The sequence below is a fragment of the Protopterus annectens genome, chromosome 3.part0, assembly GCF_019279795.1.
Source record: "Protopterus annectens isolate FY-2018-M chromosome 3.part0, PAN1.0, whole genome shotgun sequence".
NCBI lineage: Eukaryota > Metazoa > Chordata > Ceratodontiformes > Protopteridae > Protopterus > Protopterus annectens.
The window spans coordinates 330,718,561-330,740,705 of record NC_056731.1 but is presented as its reverse complement, the minus strand read 5'-3'; positions in this window follow the sequence as shown (position 1 = coordinate 330,740,705).

Genomic DNA, 22,145 nt, shown 5'->3' with positions numbered 1-22,145 from the left:
GCATCCTACCAATGATTAGAACAGTCGGCCAAAATCTGCACATCAGCGGTCCAAGCCGAACTTGTCAGGATGTGTCACAGTTGAACGGGTATTACCCGGGTATACCAACCATGTCATGAAAGTTAAGTATGGGCGTGTACCTATGTGCGTGAGTTATAGCATGTGGAAAGTCAAACATGGCAGGGTAGTCCACACAACCATACAGGTACCTGACATATGTAGGGTATGCAATGTGTTACCTTGACCATGTCATGGGCCATCAACTAAAACAGTGATGGATGGAGTGTCAGGAATATGTGTGTTGGGGGGGATGGGTAATGGTATAATCCTCCAAGGCGACACTGTGTCGTATGCAGAATAGGTGAACCGGAGGTGTATGAGGGAGCAGCGGGTGAAGCAGAAAGAAACTCAAAAACATGTATACACATCTGCAATACAACCAGACAGGCCATACTCTAGAACACAATCCCACAAACATATGAATATTAAAATGTGCAATACAAATGTATAGACATGTCACCGGCACATACCCACAGATTGGTCCTGATGGAACTGGCCATATCAAACGCAACACACCTGGATGCTTAATGGACTACCCAGCATCCCCTCCATAGCACATAACCCACTCCCATACCTGAAAGTCCACCAAATCCAGCCATACTTGGCCTACTGGTTTGGTGCAGCCACATCTACACATAGTGACCACTACGCATATGTAGTAGGTAATGTCACCCTAGGCAGTTTCAGGATTGAAAACTATGTATCCCTTGCATGTAAAACCCCAGCACATTTTCATAACGTCAGAAGAATGGTCGGTATTTGTCTTGTTTTGGTCTTGTTCAATTTTGGGGATATCCCTCATGGGATAAGTAACCTGTGTAAACATTAGAATGGGTATGAAGACACAAAGTCCAGTCCTGTAGATATCTGGACACAAGTTGGAATGTGCAGTAGTGGTGCACGAGACTGTCCAGCCCTAGATGGTCATGCAGAACCTACTACCCAGGATCAAACACCTGCCCGTGACACACGTGTCCCAACACAAATAAGCGAGAGAATATATTGCACACATTCGCATAGTGGCACATGGTATAAGGGTGATGAAGGCACTGACGTAAACAGGATACCCCCTGATCCACTGTGTGAGGGACAATTAATGTGTGTTTAGGTGTGACCTGGCCAACAATGATACAATGCCAAATGTCCTGTGATTGTAGGAAATAACTATGTACCATACTGCATGTAACAGTTGCCTAAAGCGGTTACGTCAGGATAGAATAAACGTAATTCATAGAAGAAACAGGCAAACAACAAAAGTGCCAAAGGTATAAGGCTCACAGCTAGGAAACAAATGAATGTTCTAAACCTGCACTGACCGTGGCTATGTGTTGGCCCAAACAATCTGGTGTCCACAGTAGGGTTACCATCTGTCCTGCTTTGCGAGGGACAGTCCCTCTTTGGACAGTTTTGTCCTGACAAAATACATTACAAATGGCAAATGTCCTGGGATTGTAGGACATAATTATGTCCCATATGTTATGTAATAGTTGCGGAAAATAATTATTTCAGTATCTAAAATACCTAAATGTTACAAGAAACAGAATAAGCAACTAAACCGCTACAACAATAGGCTTTTATGTAGGCAAATTATTTATTTATTTATTTATATTTGTTGACCGGGAGTGTCCGACTGGCCGTAGGTCCATTTTCAGCGGAGGCCCAGGGAGAAAAGCTCCACAGTTAAAATAAACAGACAGTAGTTACATTGGATTACATAGCGATTAACAATTTACATAGCAATTACTTACAACATATTTACAGATGAAGAACACAGTACATCAGTAGGCAGCTAGAATCTTTATCTGTGAAGTACATAACAGACATTAACAAATGTTAAAATAAGAAGTTCCTGCTGTATAAGTACTAGGCTTATGAGCATCTGAGCTTGCTATAATCAAGGTAGTTAGTGGAGTGGAAAGAAAGGTAGTGGTTGGATGGGGTGGGTGATATTAGAGTGGGAGTTGCAAGGGCTTAGCCAGCATGTTTTTAGGTGCCCTTTTAGTAAAGTTTTGAAGTGGGTGCATGATGGTACGGAGGTAATTGTGGGTGGGAGGGAGTTCCATAATTTGGCTATGGTGCAAGAGAATAGTGCTTCACCAGCAGAGTTATTGGCTTTAGTGATCTGCAAGTGATTTTTGTTGCTGGATCTTAGTGGTTTGGCGGTGCAATAGGGTTGGAGTAGATTCTGGAGGGATGGGACATTTAGTGGATGGTTTACTAGTTTGTGGGTGAGTGAGAGTTGATACCATTGAAGGAGGTGAGGGAGTTCACGCCAGCCCAGTTCAGCAAGTGAGAGACAGTGGTGACTACGGTAGGATGCCACTGTGGTGAATTTGGCAATTTTGTTGTAGCAGGTCTCTAGCTTGTTTAGATTGCATTGCCTTAGGTTGGTATATATTGGAGAGGCATAAAGTAGGGTGGAGATAAGGTGGGAATTTGCTATTGAAATCTTTGCTGCTTTGGTGAGAAGATGCTTATTTCTGTATAACACTCCTAGTTTTTTGTGGACTTTTTTATGGTCATGGATATGTGAATGTCAAATTTTAGTTTATTGTCTATTTCCACTCCTAGCAATTTGGTGTGTTCAGTTGGGTATATAGTGGTGTTGTCTTTTGCTGTGATGTTAAAGTGAGAGTTGGTTTGAGTATGTTTGGTGGGTTGGAAGATGAGTAGTTTAGTTTTGTTTGGGTTGAGTATTAATTGGGCATCGGATAACCAAGTTTCAACAGAGGAAAAGGCTTCCTGTGTGACTTTTTGCAGTTTGGGTAGGGACTGAGCTGAGCAGATGATGGTCGAGTCATCTGCGTATTGTATGAGTGTGCCATGTGTGGTGGCAGAGGCTAGATTATTTGTGAAAACAGAGAAGAGTAGGAGTCCAAGGATGGATCCTTGGGGAACCCCTATGGAGACAGGTAGTTGGGGAGATATGTCATTCTGTCATACAACGGATTGTTGGTGGTCAGACAGGTAACTCTGAAACCAGTTGGTGACTGATTGTGAGAAGGATAGGTTATTGAGGACAGAGATAAGTTGTTTGTGTGGGACCATGTCAAATGCTTTAGATAGGTCTAGGAAAGTAGCAGAGGAGAGATAGCCATTGTTTTTATGCTGAAGGATAGTGTTAGTAAAGGAGAGTAAGCCAGTGGTGGTGCTATGGTTTGGTCAGAACCCATGCTGAGTATTGGAAAGGAGGTTGTTAGTAAGAAGGTAGTCTGAGACCTGAGAGTGTATGCATCTCTCTAGTATTTTGGAGAGTGAAGAGAGAATAGCTATGGGGCGGTAATTGGTTAGTTCTGTGGAGGGTCCGCCTTTGTGGAGGGGAATTATATGTGATACTTTCCACAGTGTGGGAACATAACTTTCTGACAGAGATCGGTTACTCAAGATAGATACTGGGTAGGCCAGAGCATCAGCTGCGATTTGTAGGTATTCACTTGGGAGGTTGTCTGCTGCTAATTTGGTGGGTTTAAGTTTAGTTAAGAGTTTTTTTATGTTGGAGGTAGGTACAGGAGAAAAAGAGAAGGCAGTGGGGCGATTAGTAGTTGAAGGTGTGGGTTGGAGGGGAGGGGGGTTGTGTTGTTTAGTTAGTGATAGTATGGTTTGTGTGAAGTGTGTGTTAAATGAGGTAGCAATATTTTCTGAGGAGTGAGGGATGTTAGGAGGGGGGGGTACTGACTTTACCTGGGTGGAGGATGGAGTTTATGGAGGACCAGAATTGTTTGGGGCTGTGTTCGGAGGAGTCTAGGGCAGACTGGTAGTATTGGAATTTGTCCTGTTTTATTAGCTTTTTGACTCTATTGCGTAGTTCTAGGAATTTCTGTCTAGTTGTGGGGGTCTTGGTTTTGCACCAGTGCTCCCAGGCTTTATCCCTGTTTTTCATTTCTGACTTAGTGGTTTTCTGTAGCCATGGGGAGGGTTGTGCTTTGATTCTGGAAAGTCTTATGGGGGCATGGTAATTAAGGATACTCAGGAAGGTAGTATTAAAAAATTCAACTGCGTCATCAAGACTGAGGTACTTTAGAGGATGCCAGTTACATTCTTTGAGGGATGAGATGAATGTGAGTGGGTTAAAGTTTATTTTTTTTATGTATCTGACGGTAGACGACAGGTTTAGCTTGGTATTGGTATTTTTTCAGTAGAAATGTTGGGGAGTGATCACTGAGGCTATCTGATAAGCAGCCTGTTATATATGACTGGGGGCTCTTACTGGCTAGTATCCAATCCAGGGTAGTGTGCTTGCTGGAGTTTTTATTTATCCTGGTTGGCGACTGAACTAGTTGGGTGAAGCTATGAAGGTTTACATGATGGGTTGGATGGTTGCCGGAACAGGATTGCCAGTCAATATTGAAATCACCTAAAAATGATAGTTTCTTGGGGAGATGGTGGGTAGACCAGCTGAGGAGGTTTTCTAGTGGAGGGATGTTTTGGCCAGGTGGGAAGTAGCATCCAATTATGTTGAAGGTTTTGTTTTGGTTTATTTTGAAGTTGGTATATATTATTTCTTCATTGCCTATTTGTAGAGCTGATTTTAAGATCTGGATGTTTAGATGCTGTTTAAATATTATAGCTACACCACCTCCTTTCTTGTTTAGCCGGTCTACTCTTAGTATGCCATAACCTGTAGGGAGTATTTGCTCACTGGTAATGTGAGGTTTTAGCCAGGTTTCTGTCAGGATGACTATATCTGGGGAGTACAAGTCTATGGTGGCATGGAGTTCATGGACTTTGTTGGATATACTTCTAATATTTAGGCTTAGTAGAAGGAAGTCATTTGGCTTTCTATTGGCTGTAATATGGGAGAAGTTGTGGTTTCTAGTCTGATTATGAGGATTGGGGTTGGAGATGGTAGGGCCAGGGTTGGGGTGGGTATCTCCACTTAGGGCTAGTTTTGATATGCATGAGGTTATTAGTTTTCTCAGTTTTTGAATGTGTGTGTTTATAAGGGAAACTTTATGATTGTGCTCTTTGGGTAATAGGTATGGTGGGAGGGTTACTATGTTAAGTTGTAGGGATGCTTTATGTTTGAGTAATATAGTTGGTAGAATATGTGGGGGGTGCATAGGGATGGTTCTTGAGTTGGTGGGAGGGGAGCTGAGTGAGGGTGAGACATGAGTGGTGGTGTGAGTAGTAGTACAGTGGTAGTGGTTCAGTGCGGGAATGCTAGAGTTTTGGTAGGATGTAAGATATGCAAGGAGAGTGCATGCAGTGAGCATAGATAAGGTATGCTTGTACATGTTAGTTGAGGAGGTGTGATAGTAGTGGGAAGATGGAGGAGGTAGTGTTGGGTTAGCGCTGTGGTTGGCTACCGGAAAGATGGGAGGGGTTTGTGAGTGTAATAAAGGTGGAAGCACTAGGGGCGGGAGGAAATAGGGGGCAGGGTGGGGAGCGAAGTGGGTAAAGACCCTGTTAGTTGGTGGGGAGCGAAGTGGGTAGAGACCCTGTTAGTTGCTCTTATGAGGGGGCTAGAAACAATCAGGTAACAGAGTTAACTGATGAATGAACATATGATGGTGACAAGGGTGGTTGTAGTTTTAAAAATGGTGCCTGCCACAGGTAATATTTATCAACTTTGGGATTGTCTTAAGGTAATAAACAGGGAAGGGGGCGGGGAGAACAAGGGTGTGAGCAGGCAGTTCTTTGTACTGCTGCTAATGAGCCAAAGCAAAGACAAGTTAGTGTTTGAGAAACAATCACAATTGACCAAGGACTGCTCTGAAACTGTAAGTCATTTCTTAACCATTTTCAGGTGGAAAAACAGGATAACCTTGTATCAGTAGGTCACTGTGGTCTCAGTTTATATTAACAAACACACAGTATTGATCAGATTATGGATACTATCTGCTAACAGAAGGGAATAAGAGAGAAAGTGGAAGATGAGTGTGTGTGTGTGGGGGGGCTGCTTACAAGCCAAAGCAGAGTGCTCTCCAGGGGAAAATGAATATTGGCTCAAACAGGTAGACACATACTCAAAGTTAACTTTAGTTGTTTGCAGACAGTTTAGACCCAGACTGCACTTTTCTTATAAGAATGATAAAGGTGGTACTGCAGTTGAATACTTAATTGTGGTGTTAGGTTCAAAGTTAACTTTAGTTGTTTGCAGACAGTTCAGACCCGGACTGCGCTTTTCTTATAAGAATGATAAAGGTGGTACCGCAGTTGAATACTTAATTGTGGTGTTAGATTCAAAGTTAACTTTAGTTGTTTGCAGACAGTTCAGACCCGGACTGTGCTTTTCTTATAAGAATGATAAAGGTGGTACCGCAGTTGAATACTTAATTGTGGTGTTAGGTCCAAAGTTAACTTTAGTTGTTTGCAGACAGTTCAGACCCGGACTGCGCTTTTCTTATTAGAATGATAAAGGTGGTACCGCAGTTGAATACTTAACTGTGGTGTTAGGTTGGAGAGACACTGAGCTCCTCATGGGGCCTGTAGCAGAGTGGATTGTAGTTTTAAAAATGGTGCCTGCCACAGGTAATATTTAAAGTAAATAAGTAAAGTTCTATCCTTTGTACTGACCATGGGTATGTGTCGGCTTGTAAAATCTGATGTGTGTTCCGAAAATGTCCCATCTTCGCCATTTGAAAAGGTGGCAACCCTAGTCCCCAGAATACATCCCAACCTGTACATATGACAATGTCAACGCTACCAATGGTCAGATCATTCGCACAATAACTGGCCAGCCTCTTAACCACTCACAAAGCAAGTGACCTTTGGGGGAAAGGTGTTGAATGAGAATGACTACTTACAACAATGAAGAGTAATAGATGCATTTAACTGCAGAAAATTAGTAGTATTATGAATCTGTCAACACATTCCAAGTTAATAGTATTAATATGGTAGAAGTGTCCGTGATTGTCCCTGAGTTGTCATAGCCTTGTCCCTGTTACTGTAGAAACGAGTCCTCGAGTATCACATAGGTGCGTACACATAAGTACACCAACCAACTGTCACATCTGTTGACAGGACTATTGCATACCTGTAGTGAATTTATAACTGATGTCCAGAATAATATTAAGTGTATCTATAAATGAATGAAATAGTCAAATGGGAAGGGAAACACATGGAAACCACCCCCCGACTTGCATTATGTAGTGGAACCACTCCCTGCCCTAAATTATGTAGCACCGACGCAATAATGTGGTCAGACACCTGTAAACGTAGGTAGAATGTTAAAATCTGGACTAACTCTGTCCATGTGCTATGTCTGATCTTTGAACAGCGCCAGGGCAGTTCTAGTCACCAGTCGGCCGAGCCTAAACCCAGACCAGCACATGAACACCCTGACAATCAAACACGAGTATGTGCGAGGACTATAAGAGTAGGAGTTCTGAATATCCTTGGAGTGAGTAGACATGCAGCATGGGTCCAGAGCAGTAGGAAACAGGGAATGTCCTAATTGTAGTACTGCAGTTTTCCCAGCAAGAGAATGGATGCCTGCTGTGTAAGGGAAGCGGTGAGGCGTATGTCAGAGTAACTATGAACCATGGATATACATATAAATGAGCTAGAACAACAATAGTGTAGTGGTTACAGCATCTGCCCAACGTAAAGGCATTCCCGGTTCAAGTACGACTATAGCACATATTAATTGTGTAATGAATGCCTCTGTGCTTTAAAGCCAACATTTATACATGTAAAGGTGACCACGTTTGCATGGGTCCGTTAACCGGAGTCCATCAAAGTGGTACTTTCATAAGGAATAAGGCACATGTAATCCCAAAGAAGTGCCTGTAAACATATGTAACTCAGAATAAGTAGATGCAAGTGTGCCTGCGTGGGTGTACGCAGCTATTAGCATAGCAAATGTATGTTGTCTTGTACAGCTGTAACTTTTATATATATAGATAGATAGATGTGTGTATAGATAAATATCTACAGACATAACAGAAATATGCAATTATATATCTACATATTTATCTATATATACATATATATATATATATATATATATATATATATATATATATATATATATATATATATATATATATATATATATATATATGTAAGGAATGCCGAAAGACGAAAGCAAACATAAGGGTTGTGAAGGGAATCCAGAGCAAGTAAGGAATTATAAAGTACTCGCAGCGTATGTCACATAAAGCTGCACAAGTGTGAGTAGAGCACCGCTCTTCACACCAGAGGCAGGGTTATACCAGTGGCCATAACAACGTTGAAGTGCTACATCAACATTGTAAACAGACGGAATGTAGTACATGTTGCGACCACCTACACTTGTAACCCGCAAATCGTTCGTAATCCATAACACCAGGAAAGGCACGTATGTGCAAATATGAATGGCTGGTGAGCCTGTGAATACACGAGGTGGTACAAAATGTGTGTAGGGCCCCAACGCTCATGAGAGGGCAATGTGTAAAGGTGTGTCATGGCTGCGATATCAGGTATATAATGTCTGTTATGCGGGGAAACGCAACACGGGTGTGCAGGAGAAACTATGGATATGCGATTATGGACACAGGAGTGCTAGGGTAAGTTGCGCCACGTGCAATGGAGCGGCCTGTGGAGGTCAGCTAGTACGTAGGTGCAATTCCCAGATAGACCGTCGTTTGCATAGAGACATGCGTGAATGGACGTATCGTTGTCAGACGTTGTGCGTCAGGGCTGGCAGCCCGGCACGTAAAACCTATACGCCACCCATGAGAGGAACGGAGTTCTGCTGTGACAACCCCAAACCGGGAAAAGCAGAAAGACACAACTACATGAAGACAACAATATGTTGACGTACAGTCACAGTAACACAAACACACATCTTATCAACAGTAATAATATGAATGTGCACAGAAACAAACACAGTAGCAGGAATAATAGGCTGCGCATATGAGTAATAGGTCGAATGACACTGTATCACATCCCAGTTAGCAGCAGCACCCTAGACATGAAAAACGTGCGACATCTGTCCGCTGTATAACGTGCAATATACTGATCACAAGTTCACTGGAGTGAAGTGTCAGTGTCATAATGACTAAGGCAATAGTATGCTGTTGAAGCAGAGATAAAACCCAATACGCATGTGTAAGTGTCCATGTCTGGGAAATGTATAGGTTAACGAACAAACAGATGTATATATAGATAAAAACGTATATATATATATATACATATATCTATATTAATTTACATACACATATATATTCATACGGATATATATATATACACACACAAGGATATACTACGGATATATATAGATAGATATATATACACAAACAACAGGTAGTGATATATACACATACGCACAAAACAAAATATATATGTCAGTGTAGATATACACATGCACATAAATAGGTTACTTCACAGCAATTAGGGGTAACATATTTACAGCCCGGGCATATGTGACTGGGAGGTCCAATAAATAAACGTTGGACCCCCCACATCACCCAGCTAGGCCGGACAGACATACAGACAGGCAATACAGATCAATACACTGCCGCTGTCCAAAACACCGGCAGGAAAGTACCAGTGGGAGAGTTCTGCACGGTCTACACTTTAAACATGGATAACTGTGTCCCTTGCGGGACCCCAAAAATTCAGGGTACGTGTGAATCTGCTGACATTAATATGAGCAGGATGTAGGTGTACATGGAACAGTAGGTTGTGCAAGTGTGATAATACATGGGTTGACAAAACGTACGACATGTGTCCCGAGACGGAGAGAGTGGGCAATGTGTAGGGTTGCGCTCATACCCCAGCTGCGCTTGCAGTAAGTATTTGTCACAACTGCTGTAGAGGGATGCCAGGTAGGTGAACCATGGGTATGCAATAATGGGCTTAAGTGTGCAGGTGCTGGTTGGCAGAGATGTAGTAGGCCCGCCCAGTGGAAGTCATTAATATTCCTATGTGGGCATAGCATACGCCTACACCTCCCAAACCTGAAGAGCACATCTACCGGATAGTCTGTAAACCATCGGGGGAATACATAGAGACCAAATCAGTGCTGTGTACCCGATTAGCATGGACGTCCATAGTTATGTATCAGAATGTAACAAAATCCAACTAAACACTTCCAGAACTAGTGATATTAGGTGAACAGGTGGCAGAATACAGGTAATGACAGATGACAACATGTATGAGTCATAAACAGCATGTACCTCGACAAACGTGAATGAATACATATGCTCTGTGACTGTGAATGTGTCTGGTTAATGGAACAAATTGTCTAAATGTGTTCCACAGGGTCTTATGCATTGTTCCTGATACAGTGTTCATTCACACCCATTGGTATGTGAGTTCTGCTACTGACGGAAAGTGCATAATTTGCTGACCACCTTAGGTAGATGATAGCATAATAGAAGAGGTTCACCACCCGTACGCCTGCGTGGGACACACCCATATGGGCAGTTGTGTCCTGCAAAATGACAGTTATGGCACATGGCCTGTGAGTTTGGGAATGGAGGCTATATAGTGTGTGTAGTGGTGTCAGACATCAATTTGTTGTATCAGTAACAGCTACATGTAATAGGAAATAGTATTATCAATGATAATGCTACATGAACAACCTTAACGTATGCAAACCGTGGAAGTCGTCCGTTTACTACTGGCTGTGGGTATGTGTTGCCTTGACAGATGTGATAGCTCTACATATAGGGTCTGTAGGGCCGCCACCATTCTGAATGGCCAAAGTGGAACCTGCTCTGTAGAAATGTCAGACGTACCAGGGCAGAACATACCTACAGCCATGCATAGTACAGAAATATACATATCGGAACAAATCAAAGCGTAGTCTAGCAGCAGTAAAGTTGCTTATGCTACTACATATGACATATTGACATGTCAGGTATACAAGACCTGTAACAAGCAACCAGTATAGACATGTACAACATGAGAATGTCCCCTAATCAGGACAGTTGCAATGGCTAGAGTATTGTCCATACCACTCAACTGTCCCTGAATGTCAGGTACGTCCCTGAGTTTGACTGAAAGTTTAACTCTGTCCCTCTTAATCCCTCCTAAAATTAGTGTCTGTTGAAGGAAAGGTGGTGAATTACACTTACTGACTAATGACAATAAGTAAGAGTTATAAACAACTGTTACTTCAGAATATGTGTATTAAGTAATATGCTCTGATTCAGTCAATGTTTCAAGTTAATAGCACTACTTTTGTAAAAGTGTCCCTGATTTTTTCTTGACCTGTCCCTGAGTCTGTAGAAATGTGTCCCCGATTGGTGGAGAGTTCTGGTATTGTCACATGAGATATGCGTATTGAGGGACTGTCCCATGCAAAGTGGGAAAGGTGTCACTCCTACAGTCTCCCATCGTGCAATCTGAAAGGTGGACAACGTGCAGTAGGTATGCGGTAGCATGACTCGGCAGACAGCTGCGTTAACAAACTCAAGTCACATGTCAGCATTGCAGAGTATTGCTTCCCATGTATCAGGCAGATGGGAGCAGATCATATGAGGAACACGCATATAATATGATTACGTCAGTGGACAGGCCGCCGAGTCCGTACAGTCGAACGCCTGCCGTCGCAAAATGGTTACACATACCCAATACTGTAGTCATGTAGTCCGATGTAATACGCATCACAAGAGATCGCACACACCCAGCGTGAGTGTCAAATGTAAGCGGAAATGTCGGTGAGCGAGCGGCTATAAGCGTGTTTGTCTACCAGTATGCCAGTAGTGCACTGTCAAAGAAATGTGGAGTCTAAACATGTATAAGGTGCTGTGACCAGAGGTCAGCAGTGCTTAACACTGTGCAAATCCACGCACAACTGCTCCCACCTGCTGGAATGTGCCTTATCCAGTCTGTATCCAAAGGCGTCGGCCTGTCCGCACACAAAGAACCGCCCTATACACGTGTTGGTAGCAGTACCCTGCGCACATAGCTCATGTGAATTAACAATAGACCATGGCATATGTACAGACAATAGACCACACACACACCATACAGCGTAGACATCCAACAGTATATCAATGTATTGGCAGATATGTCCGGACCACTGGTGTATGCATGCCTGGCCGTCCTGTGTTTCAGTGTGTGAGCATGCCCAGTATGACTGTTACGCATGTTGTCGACCAACATTACCATCATACTATCATGTGTGTGAGCATGTCACGTATGGTCAACTGTATTGCATGTGTCACATGTCCAGATAGTACTGTGTTGCTGACCCCTCCGTTCTACACAGACAGGTGTCATGCTGTGTCTGCAGGGTAGCTAATGGTCATGTGGCATTGACAGTTGCTACATGTTTGCATAGCGTGGGGGGACATCCAACCACAACCACAGTCCTACACAGCACCGTGGGTGGTGCACATGACTCACACATGTGTAGGTTTAATGGGGAGCACAGCCAACAGTTGTACACATCTGCCACTACTGTACTGGTATGCCGGGTACTCCATGTCAGTGTGTGGACCTACCTAAATTGCTGGTTGGAGGGATACCAGGGTACGTCAGTTCCCAGCTTAATTACCAGCACAGTGGTGTTGGATGTCTTAGCTTACACAACCTACATCAAACTGCCTGGCCTGCTGTAGTCTGTGTGTGTCTTAGGGGGTTGGGGTCATTCATTGGGCATATCCATAGGCCATTGTATATCATTTGTCTGTATTGGTCCATATCTGTCCAGCTGCATGGAACGTGTGTGGGCTGTATGGACACACATGATGGTCAGCCCATAATCTGCAGTGGGTTAGGACACCCTGTGTACTACAGGCTACCATTGTGACCCCCGTATGTGCTGCAGAGGTCATGGTGCCCCTATGGATGTGTACTGTCTTCTGCCCTAACATTTGGCCACCACAGTCACTTGTATGCTCACATACATACCATAGCAATGGGTAACTACACATTCTAATACACCTGCCACTTGTTATGTTAATAGACATACCCTGGGTGTGTTCCGGACTTGAGGACAGTGCTGGAGTGCTGCCTATGTCGGATGCACACAGTGCACCTCCTATACATGGCCGAGCACAGGTAGTGTCATGTTTGGCATCCATTGTACTGTGTACGGGTCAGAGAGGGGAAATCCGTGGGTACCTACTGTGTCAGTGCATATGCCTTGTGTTGCCTCTTTGCCAAGGGCAGGTCATACTGTGCACGGGCTTTCGCCGACTGTGCCGTGCTCAGGTAGTTCCTTCACCAAGTCACACTGTGCCTGTACAGGTCTTGGCAGTGGTGTTGGGCTGTGTGGCCCTGCCCCATGCTGTTCCTGCTGCAACTGTTACTGCAGGATAAGATTGTGTAGCATAGCAAATACCATAACAAGTTGTATGCATGTAGCTTGTGAATACTGCAGAGCTCCAACAGATGTGTCCGGATACCAGAACTGTGAACTGAGCATCCCAAACACATGCACAAGTATATGTCTTGCCTGTGCATCCGCCTCAGTATGGTGTGAGTGTTCAGGTGTGTGTGCATTGCTGGTGAGTGTCATCAGCCACGACACCAGTGTTTACCCAGCATCCCCCACTAGGAAACTGTAGGGGATGTCCATATTGGCATTGGTGTGCTACAGCTGTGTCAAAAGCCATATATCAGACTCATCATAGCTTCCAGGGCAGACAGCACAAACATTCAATTTCATGCCCTGGTCATCGCATATGGCCTAGCTGTTGGAGGGTATGCCCCTGCAGTTGACTGTAGGCCCTACCCCGCTCACTGAGTGGTGCTACAATGTGTATGCATGTACAGGCTATAGCACCCAGTACCCCAGGTTAGTCATCCATGTGGTTGAACAGATGCATATTGCTGGTCTACTAATCACGTGTGTTGAGGACATGTACGTGCTCACTAGCATGTGTTGACATGGCGTCTGTGAACTGGTGCAATACTCTGGATGCAGATGCCTGTGAGATACCCATGATATCCCCAGTTGTGCTGTGTGAGGTACCTGTGGCTAGTACACCTAGGCCAACACATACCATGGTATCCACTGTGATGTGTTTCCCTCGGCCTGTTTGATGTGTCAGGTGTGGCAGGCACAGGTCAACAAGCTGCTGTAGGAGGTCTCTGTCCACCCCATAGTGCTCCACCATCCAGAGCCCATGTAGCCCCTAGTAAGTCACCCTCAATCTATAAAGTCTTATGTCACCCCAGTAAGGGTTGTTCGGCAGCATACACATCCTCACTGCGCCAGCCTCTTGCACATGTTGGTATATGTTGACTGCTGCAGCCCGTCTCATTTGGTTGGACTGTGTCGTGAAATGTCCCCGCAGGTAATGTCCCCGCAGGTATACACCGGTGGTGTAGAGTGCGGACGAAACCTGTGTGTATGCTGCTTGCTCGCATTACCATACTGTTCATGTGCGGGCTGGCCATGTCATCTGCTGATTGTGCTGATCAACACCTGTTTGTGCAGCCTGTACACCCTGACTACCCCACCACTGCTGTCATCCCTCCCAATGTCACCAGGCAGGTATAGACACACCCCTAGCTTAGGTGTGCTAAGGCAGGAGCACTTCCGAGGCACAGTTCTGCAATGTGCGTACAGTATGCCTGACCCCCCTCCCATGCTGTCAACTATATTCGAGACCTGCACCCGGCTGACTACACACATACACTCCAGGGACCAGCATCACACCCTGGTGATAAATGTGATACACTATAGTCAACCTCATCTGCATAATATAGTCTTCTAATGAATAGGTATATGACCCATACCGAACCTCCAAATTAATAACCACTGCTCAGTGTCGCTCAGATCCGTACACAACTGGCAACAGGTGCCTTACTATCACCATATTCGATGTCCCATGGTCTTCCCAGCAACAAAATAACCGGTGTCTACACGACTACAACCCGTGGCCCTGAACACTACAGACGATGTGCATTACCACCACGCCATGGCAGATATACATAGATCCCAGGTTATCACGTACAGATCATCTGGCACAAACATTCAATAGTGCTGATGTCCCCAGACATATATGTTCACATCTATGTCCACCTCTACATCTACATATATCATATATATTATTTTTATACATATATACATGGACATATATATATATATATACACACACACACACACACACATAAACACACATGTATATGTGTGTATGTATATATATATATATATATATATATATATATATATATATATATATATACACACACACACATACACACACATGTATATGTGTGTATGTATATATATATATATATATATATATATATATATATATATATATATATATATATATATATATATACATATATATATATATATATATATATATATATATATATATATATATATACATACACACATATACATGTACACACATATGTAGATATGGCATTTATATCACAACAGCGGACCACGTGACAGCAATGCATTAGACAGGAATGAAAAGGAAACTACATGTGCCACCTGCATCATGTAGTGTTGTTATTATCAAGGCACGTGTGTTATGTTGCGTCACATGGGTCAGACCGTATCAAGGGTAAGAGTAGGGCTGCTGACAGTTACTCACCAGACCTATTGGTGAATGTATGTGTTGACAACTCAGTGGGCAGGATTCGCGAAGGCTTGCACGGAGTGTAAGAGACGTGCAACACTCCATGCAAGCCTCGCGATCCAGGAACAGCCCTAAGCTCCGTGTAAGAGACCAGCTAAAACGTCTCTTACACGGACTGGGCGTGGACATGCTAAATACCTCACTTGCATCCGAAAGGTATGCAAATGAGGTATATTAGCGATCCACGAAGCAGAAACCAGTCCGTGTAAGAGACGTTTTAGCTGCAGAAATGTACTCAGTTGACAACTGAGTACATTTCTGTAAATTCCACAATGGAGCCATGTCAGCTCCAAAAAAAGGTTGCATATGACTCAGGCAGCATGCCAATGGCCAAATATGTGGCCATTGGTAATATAACCCGATGCCAAAATAATAAAATTATAATAGCGCAGCCCCGCGCAAACGGGCTGCGCTGTAAAAAAACATAAAAAAGAAGGTTATAAACCCACAAATGTGGGTTTCATGCAATACATGGAATGACAATGCAGGGACCAGCAGACCAAAAACAACATGGCCACCGTGTAGTGGATGCTAAGGGGGGAAGCTGAGTCTAAGACATGTAACTAAGCATTAGTAGGCAATCTCATGTAAATGAGGGTACGGATACTGAATCTCACAGTCACATAGCAAATGAGCACAGTCTGAGTAGTGTAAGAGATACATAAGGGGAGGAATAGAGTAGGAGATAGGTGACATCACAGGGGGGAATGGTAGAAAGAAATGCAGTTCATTGGAGGCCAGTGTAACATGACAGATGACAGGCACAGATCATGGAAAGAGGTGTGCCACTAGATAAGTCATGGAAAGTCAAGAAATGGAAGGTGTACACTGTTACTTACACCAAAGTTTCTTGCTGGCGTGCATGCGCACGCAAAGCGTCATGAAGCGCGAGTAGGACAGTGTGCGCGCGTGTAAGGCAGACTGAGCATGTGGGAGCGTGTTGGGAGATGTTTAACACTGTTTGCGCTGGTGTGCATGCGTGTAGGGCAGGATGAGTATGTTGGAGGCTGTTGGCAGACGTGTAACAGTGTTTGCACGGGTGTACGCGCATTTTAACCCGAATAAGTAGATTCTGAACCGTGTAAACACGTGTGCGCGCATGTAAGCCACTGTGAGCGTGTTTCTGATGGTATGCACATTGCTCCCCCCAGAGGAAACAGAGAGGAAAAAGGAAGCAACAGAATTAATAGGAAGCTAGCAGGGATAACTGCTGAAGCTAGCAGGTGAAAACAATTAGAAGCAGGCAATTACACAGGCAGAATAGTAGCCCAGCCCAGCACTTAAAACTCTGCAAACAGTAGTGCAGGATGTTTCCCTTAAGAGACACTGCAAGACAGGAGTAAGCTAATAGAAGTGAAAGCTGAAAAAGCTTCACTCAGAGCAGAAATGTTAGGGGCTGCCATAGCTGTCATAATGAGACATAGGCGACTTGCCGAGGGTGATGACAATGCAGATGGTGCCAGACAACCCACAGTGAGGAGACGGAGAAGAGTGTACAGGCCCAGGGTCACCTACCACAGGTTACATGAGCTGGAGATAGTAGAGCGCTATAGAGTGGACAGAGAGCTCCTGCAGCAAATTGTTGAGCTGTGCAGGCCACGCCTCACACACAGAACCAACAGAGGGGAACCCATCCGAGTGGAAACCAAGGTATGTGTTGGCCTAAGAATACTAGCAACAGGTACCTTCCAGAGACCAACTGGCGATATGATGGGGATATCACAGGCATCAGCTTCCAGGGTACTGCACCAGTTCCTGGATGCCATGTCAGCACATGTCGGTGATCATGTATATTTCCCCAATGCCCGTGAGGTATTGGCCAGCAATATGCGTCTCTTCCATCAAATAGCGGAATACCCTGAGGTACTGGGTGCAATAGACTGCACGCACATACGCATCAAAGCACCAGCCGGTGAGTGGGGTAGGGCCTACATTAACCGCAAGGGCTTCCCCTCCATCAACTGCCAGGTCATGTGTGATGCCCAGGGCATAATAATGAATGTGTGTGCTGGCTGCCCTGGGAGTTACCACGATTCCCACATCTGGCATTTGACGCAGCTGTACCAGACATTTGCCAATGGGGACATCCCACATGGACATCTAGTGGGGGATGCAGGTTATGCACTGGAGCCGTGGCTGATGACACCCATCAGAAACGCACACACACCTGAACAGGAACGCCATAATGAGGCACACACACAAACACGTAATGTAATAGAGCGTGTGTTTGGGCTGCTCAAGTCACGGTTCCGGTGTCTGGACACATCTGGTGGAGCCTTGCAGTACACGCCAACTACATGTACCCAAATTGTCATGGTATGTGCTATGCTACATAATATGATCTTGCGAAAACAGCTGCAGCAGGACCAGCATAGGGCCGGGCCAAACAGCCCCCCACCATTGCCAAGGCCATCACAGGCAGAGCGTGACTTGGAGGAGGAACAACCTGAGCCTGCCCCAGTAGGCAGAAGGAGGCGTGCCCAGTATGCCCTGGCCTTGGCAAAGAGGCAACGCATAGCACATACACTGGCTCAGTAGGAACCCTGGGAATGATACCCCCTCTGACTCACTCAAATAATAACATGGATGCCTAAAATGACATGACCTGCTCACAAACATGTACAGGGAAGTGTAATATGTGCATCCGACAGAGGCAGCCCTGCAGCACCACCTGAGGCATGAATGCTATGTGTTAAGTAATGTAACACCATGTACTATATGCACACCTGAGCATCCTGACTAACATCCACCCTCACCAAGCATGAAGCCACAAAATGACGATGGGATGATCAAGTGCAATAACTGGCTGAAGTAATGCAGTCAGTCAAAGGGGAGCCAATGTGTTTCAGGCTGGGAACACATGCGGAGCTTGACATGATGCACCACCTGCTAGAGGTGGCGTGCACCTATCATGCCATGCCCCATGGATACCGGCAAAGGCTGTCAGTACCCACAGCATGCCCTGAATAGGTAAGTCTCAAAACACAAACCCACCTTCATAGGTTCTAAAAGGGATAGGAACCTAGATGTAATGCTACCCAATGACAGATGTATAAACAGCAAGATGAGTGCAGTGTAAACGCACAGTATGGAGAATGTAGATACCAGTCCTGTAATAGAGAACTGGGCAAGGCTCACATCAGCACCCTAACACTACCAGGTCACACCTCATACTGTTCTGTACAGCCACAAAACATGGAACAAGCTACAAAAGGAGGGTGACTAGCAAGAAATGGCAAGGATAACCACACCCTCATGTTGGTACCACAACAAGAAGCAGCATGGAATAGCCATGGTCAAATACCAATGGCTAAAACTGCCTCGCAGTGTATAGCCTGCTGCATACTACTGTCCTAATACCAGGAACAGCACCTGGCCTATGTCGGAATACATGAATATATCAAGCCCCCCAAACCACATTATACTGCTTGACTGAAAATTCCCAGACATACACTGGTAGCATTGTACTAGCACCAACACAGTAGGAGAAAATTACCCAGATTCCATAAACCAAAATGCCCAGGAACAATGTACCACTCCCACAAGAGGGGTAAGCATACTGGATGTGATAATCAGCAACATGTGTACTGGATGGCAAGATGAGAAGTGTACCCCTCACTGGTAAGACCAGACCATAGAGTAATCACACTGGATATACACACCCTGACCCCAGTCCCTGGCCAGAATACCACAGTGAAAAACATGTGTAAAGCATAGGTTGCAGCCCTCAAAACCGATGTTGAATCCACAAAAGGCCCTGTGCAAGTGCAGAATATGGGACACACCACAGAACATGTTATACAGGCATTCCATGAACACAGCCAGGAATGCTTGGAGTATGCAATCACAAATAACAACAACACACAATGCCATACACGCAGGCATCTGGCATGCTGGCCTCCAGCCATTACCAAACCATGCAAGAGATTGAGGAAGCTACCACATGATAGAGCAAACATACAAAGGGAAGGAATCACTGACCAGTAGTATGGCAACAACATATGTCCACACATACAATCCACTAAGTCCAGCCACAACAAGTAGAATCTGTGAATCCAGAGGCAATGTGATGCCAGTACCAAGTACACAGACAACCACAACACCCCCCAATAAATGCAAATATATGTGATAGATGCATCCATGTATCCAAACCAGAGGTTGAGCTCCAACAACTCAGTACTGTCAAAACTAGTCAGGAGGAGAAGGTAACCACATACACCACAAATCCAGTCCCACATAGACCTACCACAACTGTAAACCAAACACATAAACACAGACAAATATTCCCAGAGGCCTTAATTACAAACACACCACACCAACAGAAGCCTCCAAAGTAGATCACAAGCAACCACAACCTTCAAACATAGCACATGCAACGAATAGTATGCAAAGCTGGTGTGCCAAACAGTCACAGGCCAGAAGGAGAAACAACATGCCTGATACAGTCGTAATAGGTGTCTGTATAGGCAGACACACTGCTGTCCCACTCACCAGACTGAACAAGGGAAAGGGTAGAGTAAGCTGCTTGTAGGCTGCCCCAAAATGCCACATAACACAAGTATGCAGGTCACCCCAAAGCAAGCAGAAATATGATGCACTCAATGTCCATGCTGGTGTGAATTACCTGAGATGTACCTCCCTGGTCAACATCAAAAGAGACATGGATGGTCCCTCTGAGTATGTACCCCAGGGCGGGATGACACTGGCTGTGTGCAGCATCCAACCCTCACCAAGAATGATGCCACAGTACAAACACAGAATGCTCATGTTTAACAGCTGGCACAGTTACAGCTGTCAGTCCAAGAGGGTCTAATGTGTGTCTGCTTGAGGTGTCAAGCATGACAAGCCATGCTGCTGTTCCAGGGATGGCTGTCAGCTGTTACCCGTGCTGCCTGGACACTGGATAAGGCCTTTGCCGTCTCCATAGAGCCGTATGTAGGCAAGGCCAAAAAGACTACCCACCACCCTAGAAAACATAAGTGGTAGGAAACATAAGGGTAATGCTGACCAATGCCAGATGTGTAAACTGCAATATGCATGCCCCTGAGGCACTTCCCATTATGGAGAACATTGATGTCTGTGCAGTGACAGAAGCCTGCTGCAAGCCTAGTGATAGCACACCAGCACTACTAGGTTATACCACATATCATGTGGTATGGCCCCAACACCTGCACCAAAACATCAAAGGAGGGGGAGTATCCATATGCAGCACAGACACCCATATTGCCAGGTAACTGACAATGCACAAAGCAGCAGACACTACCCATGTGCACATAACTGTAGTCAAAACTGCTGTACAGTCTGTAGCATGCGACAGACCACACTCTCACACACAAGAACTCCACCCAGACATCCGAAGACATTGGACAGTATGAATGTCCCACCAAATACCAGACAAGGTACACACAAATTACCACATAGGTGTCAAACCATTATGTATGCAAGGAGTAATCAGGGACCTAGGGACACAGGTCGACATTAATCTGTCATGTGACACCCACAATGCCAATGTGGCTATGAAGACTGTTGATACTGGACACCGTATCATGAAAGGATTCACATCAACATCAACAGAGGTCACTGTGCCACTGTACTGTTCCCTTATCAGACCCATAATCTAGTACAATGACTCATATGGGATGTACCGTACGTGACACCTGCAGCGGTTCGGAAGACCTCATAATTACCCCACCAACAGGATAAAGGGTGTGAAATATATGTCATATGCTGCCTGGCTGTAGACACCCCAGCTGACTGCAGTCACACACTGCCTACACAGAGGCATTGTATGTCCGTTGTACAAGGCCATGTCCAACACAGGAGTAATGGACATGCTACACCACAGGAAATCAAAGCCATTGGAGCTGTGAGAGTCACAGATGTCAGCCTCAACACATAATGAAATAAGATGTGCTGGAGGGACAGATACATAACCCATAGGCTCCCCACACCCAGAAACAGAATCCCAATCCATGGTAGGCAGAGCCCCTCACTGACACCCCTCAACAGGAATATTGCCAAGTGGATGGATGACCATACATGTATACTGGGGGTCCCCACTGTGTCACGACCAGACAGAGGCACAGTGAAGAACCTCATAAATGGCCATAATTGAACATAGCAAGGGGTGGCGAAAGACACACACACTCTGGCTAGGCTTACTAATGGCCTAGGGTGTCTAGCCTAGTATGAACCCATGAACCTATGAAGATACAAAACGTACAGGACACTAAGGATAATCACAAGGTTTACCCAACTGATGGTAGGAACCATGTTGGGCATCCACAGATATGCTCCGAATCACACAGATATTACAAACAACATACCAAACACACACACATATTGCTAACATACAACCTGTCAGGTGTAGTGCAAACACCCCCCTCCGAGTGCAAAATACCTATCCCAGCAGACTGATGGTCCCCTGACATTGCAGATGCTGAGGTAACAGCCATCATCTGCAAAGCAGAACACACAGCAGCAAAGGTATGTGATTGTGTCCTGTGCTGAGGCCAACATGGACTCCAAGAATAATGGAATGACAAATCACACTACTGCCCAATGTCAGCCTTACCACAGGATATGTACCCAAAGAGCAGA